The sequence below is a fragment of the Falco peregrinus genome, chromosome Z (assembly GCF_023634155.1).
Source record: "Falco peregrinus isolate bFalPer1 chromosome Z, bFalPer1.pri, whole genome shotgun sequence".
In the NCBI taxonomy this organism is placed as follows: domain Eukaryota; kingdom Metazoa; phylum Chordata; class Aves; order Falconiformes; family Falconidae; genus Falco; species Falco peregrinus.
Genome location: NC_073739.1, coordinates 60,002,616 through 60,013,619, shown reverse-complemented (window position 1 = coordinate 60,013,619; position 11,004 = coordinate 60,002,616).

Below are 11,004 nucleotides of genomic sequence, written 5' to 3'. Positions count from 1 at the left end.
ACTTTAAGTTTCATATCCTAATTTTCTGTAGCATATAGTTAGTAATATGGTTTGAAATACAGGATTCTGAAAGACTACAATGTCAAATCACCTTGTGCAACTTTTAGAGTTACTATTTCTGCATATTATGCATTAATGATACAGGTTGGCCTTCAAATGCCTTTTTGAGATAAATCATCCAAATATCAGAGGTTCTATTCTAAACTAAAGATGTTTAGTACATTAGTCCTCATTCATTCAGCATGTGTTGGTTAATTTGTTCTTGCAATCAAAATGCAGATGGAGAACTTGACAGCCATTCCTCAGTATATAAGGCAAGTAGATCCAATGAATTCACATTAGTCTCACACTTGTTTCGAATTGTCCTTTATTCCATAGTGCATATTTATTTAGCGCTCTGTTTACACAAACAGACAGGTAAGACTAGAAAGCTAACTGTCCTCAGTCAATACCCACATAAAATATTTTAGTTTATAGTAGCAATTACAGGCTGTGGTTACCATAATAACAAGGGACTGGACTTGAGGGCAGGGGGAATTTCTGCCCTATATTTCTCTGTGTCCTTCAGTATTTGACACTCACGTTACATGAGGAAAGGTGTTAGTTTATCCACAAAAGTGGGAACTTTTGTTAATGATATTTTTAATACAGGTACTGTTCTTTTTATGCTGATATACAATTTCATAGAAAAGAAACATCAACTAACTTGTAAAAACTCAAGTAATTAATGTGTTTGAGTCTCCCATTAATGTCAGCTCCTTGGCTAAAGTTAGAAAAGATTAAAGAATGTCTAATTTTAATTTCAGAGGTAGGCAGAGCTTTTATATGATCTCTTTTCTCTGTGTCCTACAATCTGCATTTTAAATCTTGCTGATATATTAGTTAATATAATTAATCTATTAGGAAGAGACTGGCATGTCACTGTCTTCTGTTGGGATTAGATTGAGACTCTGTTTCCTCTTGTTATTTTTTAAAATCCAAGGATTCATTATTTTCTCAGCTACAGTGCCATAATTATTTGTTTTATTTCCTAATTATTTTCCATGGGTGGTCCTTCATAAAATATTTTAATTGAACTGGGTTAGAGAAAAAACCCGTCTGGCTGACACATTTAGGTTGGCATCTGCAAAGATATGTATTGTACGGTTGTTTCAAATTGGGAAATAAAGAATTTTTTATATGTTTTGTGGTTACTTGAGTAATATTCAAAAATGCAAGCATTTTGAACTCTCTAAATAAAACTTCATTTCATCCCTTTCCAAGTTAAGATTCATTCTTAATCTAGCAAACATCTGAGCATTTTGAATTCAAAAGTCTTCATTTTTATATCGTAGAAATTATTTAAGCTTCAGAAAAGTAACCAAGTTTAGGAAGAATGCCCACACTGGCTACTTATTTTGTATTTCTTATTTACAAAAAGATGCACATAAACAAAGAAGGGATAAATTTATCAGCAAAACAGAAAATGTAGACCTGTTTTGAAGTCAAAAGCCCTGTATTCATCCTGAAAATAATTTGTCCAACTTTAGAAATATTGATAAATGGGTCTTGGATGAAATTCTGAGTTTAATCCTCTTCAGAATCTCTGAACAGAAGAATGTGGAGTTCAAACTCATGTGGTCTGTGTGGAGTTGAAGCTCCACTAGCAGTCCCTGTTGGTGTCTGTGAATTTGCCTCTCATCTTACTTTCTGACAGAGTGGTTTAATGGCAGTAAGGCTATATATAGGTATATTCCCAAAGCTCTTCCATGTTTTCATTAAGAAGCAGTAAATGAGCTTGAGGTTACACAGAGAATCCTCTTAGACCTCTGATGCCCTGTTGCAAACTTACCAGAGTCCTGGTGGAAGTGGTGGTAGTGACAGAGCCACTGATATGGCACGTGTGATGGAGCCTGGCATGCAAGGACACGCAGTCTGTGTATGTAGCCATGCTTGTAATCCGAGGGCCAGGGAAACCCAAATGAGAAATAAGCAAGTGAATCAGAGAATACAGAAGTCAAACAATCTAAATGAAGTAAAACCTGACAAAGAAAAAATACATTAAGTCAATTCTGGTGATCCGGAATCTAGCCATAGGTGTGGGCTGTTTTTAACCTAGGAACACCAAACCATTTCCAGGATGTAGTAGTTTTCAAGGGAGAATTTGTTTTCCTGCTCCTTTGGCAGCCCACCGCAGGCCCTGCTCCAGGCGGACCCCAAGGCTGTGTCTCTCTCATAGCATTAACCTTAGCTGTGACATGGTGGAGGAGTAGAGGACCCTTTCTACAGCCCAGCCCTTCCCTTGGGACCCATAGGTTTCGTTTCTCTCTAGCTATAAATAACTTAAGGTTTGTAATGGGAAAGTAGTGCTTTTGCTAAGAGAAGGGAAAAAAACCTACCAGTTCTAACTTTGAGGAGGTTTTTAAGTTTGGGGTTTTTTTTGCCAGCAGGTTTCCAACTGAGTGTTTTTAACTCTTTCAGCTTACGGTCTTTGTCAGCTGCAGGCAGTGGACTTGATTCAGTTTCAAGTTGCGTTGTTATATGGGAAGATCCTGGTTAAACATACTGTTTAGAGATTTCCCTGGGGTCCCAAGCTGCTTTTTCTGATCCCAGTGCTCTCACGTGTCTTCTTCCGTTGCCGTACAATTTGTGTATGAGCTCATCTACATCAAGCAGTACTGCTGTGAGGAACAGTAAAAACATTTTGGCACAGAGCAGGCAGAGTGAGTCAGCCACCCAACCATGGAGGAGTTCAGTGACGGCCCTTGTGATAATTGCATGCCATGGTTAGCAGAGGCAAAGAGGATAGTGCATTAAGTTCCTTTTGCGTTACTGTTCCCTCCAGAGAGTGTTGGTTTTGTGGGGTGGAGTAGAGAGATATTGGTGATATATCTGCTGCCAAGTTTCAAAAAAGTGACTACCGGCTGCAGTCATCAAAGCAGCTGCCAGATGTTGATCCCCTAATTCTAGCTAAACTCAACAGCAAAAAAAGGCAGCTATATTTTGTCTGCAGGACTATAGTTAGAAAAAAGTACATTCAGAATCACTAGATTTGCATGTAAGAAATTCAGTGCTTATTTGGACAAGTCTTGAAAGCCACAACAAGGTACTACACCAAAGCCACAGTTCTGGGCTCCAGATTCTGACATTCAGGACTGTGATAAAAATAAAAGAGCTCTGTCTTGCTTTGTGCCATGCATTCTTGTGATTTCTTCAAGCAAACAAGAAGTTAGAATGCAGTGAATACATGTACAAACAAAGTAAGCTTGTTCAGTATTCAGCAATGCTTGTTGAGTAGTTTTGGGCATAGAGCCCATGGTAATGAATGGAAAACTTTGATCAGGACATTTGTGGCCTGCCCAGATCATTTCATAGGATCTACAGTTCTGCTGGGACATCTGAGCCCTTAAGTTACCTTACATTTATCCTGCCCCACTGGGAATAAAGGTTTAACAGGGCTCTCTGGATGGTGGGAAGATGAATGTTGAAAGCATCAAATCAGAGGCTTGCCTTCACCTCTAGCAGACATACTTTTAGTTCCAGCTTGACTCTGCTTAACTCACTATAGCAAATAACTTTTTTTTCTCTCTGCAGATTAAAATCGTGGTAGTTCTGTGACTCCAAACTCTTTTCTTGATATTGTTCATCAGCGCGGGGTTATCCATGAAAACAGTTGATTTCTGGAGGATCATAATTTTTTCCCGTCTGTCCTGTGTATTAGTGTTAAGAGAAGCCTTTTTAAAAGGCTGTGAAAATCCTAACTGCCATCCCCAAAACCGTGAAAACACTGCTGCCCTGTAGTTGGCCCTTATAGATGTACTGAATTTTAACTTTAATTCTTGTCCCCTTTGCTTTGTTTTCAAATACTCTGTTTTACAACTCATACTTGATCGATAAAGCACTGTCTGAAATAATCCCAACATGGCTCTAAAGTCTGGTCTGGTCACACCTCCTGACCCCAGCAGTGATATGTTGTAGAAACAAAGTCATTCTCCTGCCTTTTCAGTTCTGTTTTGGCTTGACTCTATAATGAAGACAGCATAGTCATGGTATATTAAACTGGATAGAAGCAACATACACATTACTATTATTCTGCTTCTAGCTAAAGCTCTGAGACTAATGCAGTGGAGAAGCCTGGCTAAGAATTTGCTGATAGTTTTCTTTTGCCATACATTCAGCCTGAAAAAAAAACCCATCCAGAACAGCTGAAATGGCACAGCCTTTGACTGAATAAAAAATAGGCACATTTATGATATCAAAGACTTATGAAAATATCCCCTCTGGATTTTGAAAAATGTAGGAGGGAATGAGAGTAGAACAATTGTATTTCTGTTTATATTTGCCCTAGAAAGTAGCCCACTCTGAAGAAACATTTGCAGAAATGAATGATGGAAAAATTGTCTCTTAGAGGCAGAAGGTATAATGTGTCTGAAATTCCTTTGAGTTATAATTTCTTGTTAACAACAGGCCCATAATACACAGGGAGTTAATGTACATTGTTTTATGTGAAATTTTTAGAATTCACTTTTTCAGTATTCACTTTATAGTAAAGAAAAGGCCATGGTATAGTAAAAAAAATGGCAAAAAGCAAGTATTTCTTCAATTATTATTCTGCCACTAGAAAATTGAGATCATTTTCCTACAAAACGGAAGATTATCTATGCAAATGTTTATTCTATTTATAGCATTAAATAAAATTGCAAGAAGCCATCTTGCTGGCTGTGAAAAGTGAGTGTGGTGTTGAGAGTCAAGTCTAATTATTAAACCACAATTATTATTGAGAAATTTTGTACTATTCAATGAATTATGCATTTTATATTTAACTTGTGACATAAAATATGTGTGAACCCAATCCAAAACCCAAATCCAAACAAAGCAAGCTTCTACTTTATCGAAGTTTGTTGTACTTCTAAATTTCACATTTTCAGTCTCTGGTTCTAAATACCAAGGTGAAATTACTCAGTGTATTAGTATCTGATTTTCAGAAGCAATGATGATGTGGAGACCCTGCTATAACAACATCATCTAACAGCTGTTCTTCTCATGTCCTATAGAAATGTATTTGTAAGCATCATGAGCTACTAGCAAAAGCTGACTTTTTAATAGCAGCCACTAACCATCCTTTTACTTAATGTGATTTAATGACGTTTGTGTGATGGCATGTTCAAATAAAATAATGGCTTCTTTTTATATGTAAGTGCTGGTTTTATCCATAGTTTATTTTCATTGTGCTTTGCATAAATGTACTCTGATGTGCATTAGAATGAAAGAAAATGTTTTAGGAACACCTGGTTTAATCCTAAACATTAGCCTGGCCATAAATGACTACAATACAATGATAATCATTGAAACTCAAGATGTAGCACACATCTGGCATTGTTTAGCTCCATAACTCTCAGCCTAAAATGCATACACAACTGCAGCACCCTTGAAGCATTTTTTCCTTCCACTGCTGTCTTGGAGTCGATTACCACATAAATCCCTCTGTATCATCAGAGTGAAAGAGTATTTCCACTCAAAACCATAGCTTCAAGTAAATGCAGTGTTCATGAAAGATCTTTGCCCACAGGCTGCACTCAGAAGATTCTGAATTAAGTAATGATTAATTAACAGCTGTGTGTCCTAGTTGTGCATATAACAAGGGGGAGAGGAAAGGAGAGGATATTGTGAGAAATAGAGACAGGGCTGTGCCAAAACCAGTGCGTTTTAAAAAAAATTTGTTCAGGATATTGGTCACTCAACCTGAGTGCAGTCATGGTTCCAGCTTGTTTTATGAACCAGTCCTAGTCCAGTTGTAGAGTGGGATTAAAGGTTCCCATTTGTAATATGATGGATTTACAAAAGGCAGGTCCTGCTGCCTAACCTGATCTCCTTCTATGACAACATGACCCACCCAGTGGATGAGGGAAAGGCTGTGGATGTTGTCTGCCTGGACATTAGTAAAGCCTTTGACACCAGCTCCCACAGCATTCTCCTGGGGAAACTGGCTGCTCTGGCCTGGGTGGATGTACTCTGCTCTGGGTTACAAGCTGGCTGGATGGCCGTGCCCAAAGAGTGGTGGGGAATGCAGTTACATCCAGCTGGTGGCCGGTCACCAGTGGTGTTCCCCAGGGCTCAGTACTGGGGCCAGCTCTGTTCAGTATCTTTATTGACACTCTGGACGAGGGGATCAAGTGCACCCTCAGTAAGCTTGCAGATGACACCAAGCTGGGCAGCAGCGCTGATCTGCGGGAGGGCAGGAGGCTCTGCAGAGGGGTCTGGACATGCCGGACCGATGGGCCGAGGCCAGCTGGATGAGGTTCAAGAAGGCTCCGTGCCGGGTCCTGCACCTGGGTCACACCAGCCCCACACAGCGCTACAGGCTGGGGCAGAGCGGCTGGAAAGGGCCTGGTGGGAAAGGGCCTGGGGGTGCTGGTCGGCAGCCGGCTGGGCATGAGCCAGCAGTGTGCCCAGGTGGCCAAGGAGGCCAGCAGCACCCTGGCTGGTGTCAGGAGCAGTGTGGCCAGCAGGGCAAGGGAAGGGACTGTCCCCCTGCACTGGGCACTGGTGAGGCTGCACCTCGAACCCTGTGTTCAGGTTTGGGCCCCTCACTGCAGGAGGGACGTAGAGGGGCTGCAGTGTGTCCAGGGAAGGGCCACAGGGCTGGGGAAGGGTCTAGGGAAGTCTTCTGAGGGGTGGCTGAGGGAACTGGGGCTGTTTAGCCTGGAGAGGAGGAGACTTGTGGGGACTCTACTGCTCTCTACAGCTGCCTGAGAGGAGGCTGTAGACAGGTGGGTGTCAGTCTCTTCTCCCAGGTAACAAGAGACAGAACAAGAAGAAATGGCGTCAAGTTGCAGCAGGGGAGGTTTAGATTGGATATTAGGAAAAATGTCTTCACTGAAAGGTTGGTCAAGCATTGGAAGAGGCTGCCCAGGGAGGTGATGGAATCACCATTGCTGGAGGTGGCTAAAAAATGCATAGATGTGGTGCTTCAGGACATGGTTTAGTGATGGACTTGACAGTTCTGGGTTAGTGGTTGGACTTGATGATCTCAAAGCTCTTTTCCAACCTAAATGGTTTTATGATTCTATGATAAACTGGAATCGTGTTCTCAGTTCAGGGGAAACTCTTTGATTCTTGTTCACTGATAAAGTTTTATTTGTTGTGGAATTGTAGGCTTATTTTGAACAGTAATCTGAAGATGTGTGCAGACAACTGTTGTTCTATGTCACTGTTGAAAGAAGAGAAACTTAATGTCAGTTAATAACTGAGTTTTTAAATCTATCCATATTACACTCAATTGTTTAATGTTGTTTTAGTTTTTTCATTGTGTGTTTACCTTTAAAATAAATGTTAGCTTCAGTTTCAAAACAGACCCACTAATAGTAGGAACTATTACTTACTTGAAATTTACTTCCTAGAGAAATTTATAATACCCACTTCCTCCTTCTTCTGCTCAAAAACCTGGAAATGAAAGAATTTTCTTCATAAAGGTCAAATGATAGCTATAAACCCTAGAAAGAAAAAATATGTTTAAGATAGCATTTTCTTTTGGTAGACCTGTATTAAAGCCCATACAGACAGACAGCCCAGTAAATCTGGTAGATTTCTGTAGTTCTAAAATGGGCCCATATTTAGCTTTACATTGCTGCTTAGAAATCAAGCTACAAAAAGCTGTAACAGCGGCTACTGTTCCTTCCCTTAGGGTCCAAACAAGGCAATACAATGTGTTCTGGTCAGCAGTAGGAATTCTGCTTAGTAACCTGAGACTCTTCATTCCTCTCCTCTCAAAGGCAGTAAACCAAAAAATTAAAAGCAGAACAGCTTTTCAAATTGTGTAGCATTTGCAAATCCTCACACATCTTTAATGACTTGTTGGCACGTACAAACTGAAAGCTTCATGACCTGGCCCTTCTCTTGTCAGTTCCTGCTCTTATCACATCATCTAGTTATGCACGTTTCACTGAGAACTCATGCTTTCATGTTTCTCTGATTTCAGCTTTATTGTTCCAAACTCTTGAGGAATTAATAAGAATCATAGAAGAGCCAAGACCTGCATGTCAGGTGGCTGATATAGCTGTACTGTAGCCAGCTGAGCTATGCCAGTTTATACCAATAAGTACTATGCAGTTACTAGAAAGATATTAGTCCCTTTTTCCTATTTTTTTATTTCTGGTCTCCAGGAGGCATGTGGCAGTGGCATGCTTCTGCATATTTATGTAGTGGTAACAACTGGATCTTTTCATGCTCAGAGTAACTCACAGAATCACAAAATCATAGAACAGTTTGGGTTGGAAGGGACCCTTAAATATCAGCAAGTTCCAGTCCCCCTGCCATGGGCAGGGACACCTTTCACTAGACCAGGTTGCTCAAAGCCCCATCCAGCCTGGCCCTGCACACTTCAAGGGATGGGGCATCCACAGCTTTTCTGGGCAACCTGTTCCAGTGTCTCACCGTTCTCAACTCAGCCCAACTCCAATCAGTCTGTAATTTCTTTCTAGCAGGCTCATTATTTCTCTGCTGACGGTACAGTGATGGTTAAGCCCAGCTATACAATTTAAAAACAGACAATTTTTTGTGAACACAGGATGTCTATCCAAGCACACTTCTGTCCTGACAGTGCTTAAGCCTGCTCATCCAATGACCACTGGCTGTATCAGTTGTAGAACATGGTTGTAACACACTGGATAGAGCAAGTATGTTGCCATACAATTTTACTTGCTGGTATCATTCCTATTTATTCATCTTTCTGTGATGCTACAAATGATGGATATGTATTTTCACAATGACCATTGCAAAGTCTGTGTACTACGAAAGGTATCCCTTTGCTTTGGCTGCTTGTTCTCATTTAGGTTTTGTGCAAGTTCATGCTGGTGTCAGCATGCCCTCTGACTTCATTGGAAGACCTCAGTGCTGTTTGAAAAACATCAGATTATTTGCAATTAAAGACTTACCAAGCATGACATGAGCTGCAAACTCAGTTGGAACTGTGTAAACTTCCATAAGAATTGTTTGTAGTAGGAACAAATGTAATAAGGAGAGCAGAATTAGGAAATGTCTGGTTGATGTTCTCCGTGCTTTCAAAATGTGTGCTGTACTTTATCTGCATATATTGAATTTATGTATCCTTAGTCACTTCTACAAGTAGTCTGTTAGAGATGCTTTTTGAAGAGATACTGATTTTTGGAACATTTCTTAAACCTGTGATATTTGATGGACTTGAATAGGAAGTTCTGAGAAGTCCACTACTGGAACTAGTATCAATTTCTTGGGAAATCATAGCAAGGTTTTGGTGAACTCTTACACCTTGATTTTGAGCAGACCCGTGTAGCTGACACCTTTGGCATATGACATTTAGCTTGGCTCCATATCCAAACAGTGACAGAAACTATTAGTGTAAGTTAGCAAAATAAAACCCTGTACATTTCTATATGTTTATTATAAGGAGGCCGCAACAGTAAATTCCAGCACAGTGACTTTAAGCTTATAGGAAATGATGTGGGTATTGTTCATTGTTACTCTTATCAATGGATGTTATACAGCTGAAATGTATGCATTGCCTACAAAGCAGAGCAGGATTTAAAAGACAATGCATTGGCAGTTACTACACCCTGATCTCAATATCTCCACCACCTTAGAGTTTCTGCACTGCCTGCTGAAATCAGCTGCTGGGAGGAAGGAACATTGGCAATAACATGGGGAAGTGCGGTCTTGGGCTCTGCTCTCTGTTAATTAGGAGCCTGAGACTCACAGTTAACAGTGATTAATGTTCCTTTGTATTTTGCTAGTTTCTTCTTTGTGAGAAAAGATCACATAAAGCCGAAGTACTTTCAAATAACTATTGGTATTAGTGAAAGAATTTTTTTTTAAAAAAGGTATTTCTAAATTTGTCACCAACAAATCAGATTGTGTCATTTAACTAAACCAGATGAACATAACTGTATAACTGTTGTAACTGCTTCTTTTTCCTACACTGTTGTTTTATTTTTTAAAACTTCAAAGTCTCCAAATTCCTCCTGATTGGTGCACTGATATTTTAACAATGTCTTTGTTGCGTACTGCCACCAGACAAGTGCTAATCCCCTTGAGGAATCTGGCAGGGCTGTGGGAATCTTCCAGCCATAATTGTATCTCTATCACAAATGTGATGATATTGGCAACTTCAGCCGAGTTGACAGAATGTGCTGTTGTTGAGGGTGGATTATATCAACTTTCTCTATTGACTCACAAGTCTAAGGGTCACTCATTTATGCATTCTTTACTGTCTTTGGTTGGGGGATTTATTGGTACTGTTCTGGAAGATGTTAGAAATGTAAATGCCTGCTGTATTTAAACAAGGAAGACTGTAATCAGAAAAACTAAAATGAAAAGCCAACAGGAAATCCTATTTATACAGTTAAAACAAGATTACTAGAGAAAAAAAATGCATGGTGCATTATAATCAGTGAAACTGAATTTTAACGGCATATTATTAGTGTCAAAAAGACATTTTCATTTATTAGTTTGAACATTAAGAGAAAAATAAAGCAATATAAAGATGCTGAATGTAGTTCCACTTAATGGACAACCATTTTACTCCAGGTCTTTGATCTACTTACAAGTTATTTTACCTTTGTTTTACCTTTAATATGTTTTTCTTCAAGCGTTTGTAAGTGGAGAATAATTCCATTGTGAACTAATTTTTCAGGCAAAGGACGTTGCAGATGATTCATTATATGCCTAAATGTCCAGCTTCCTCATATTTATTCAGTTTTTGCATCTTTGCCTCAAGCCGTGATTGTAATTTGTTCAAATTCTGGCACAGGCTATCCATTTCTCCGGTAATAAACAGGGTTTTCCCAAGTACAGGGAAAAAATCTTGATTGTTGTGATTTACTTTTAAATTCTTCTTTCTCTTTATTTACATAAGAAAAAGGGAAGATACCTGTCATTCAAATGATCTAAGAGTTACAAAACAGTTATGCACTGGATTTTATTTTCTATGACCAGACTGTGAATGAATAAATCCTGCTCACTCTTTGATTGTTGGTTGTGTTGTTGGCTGGT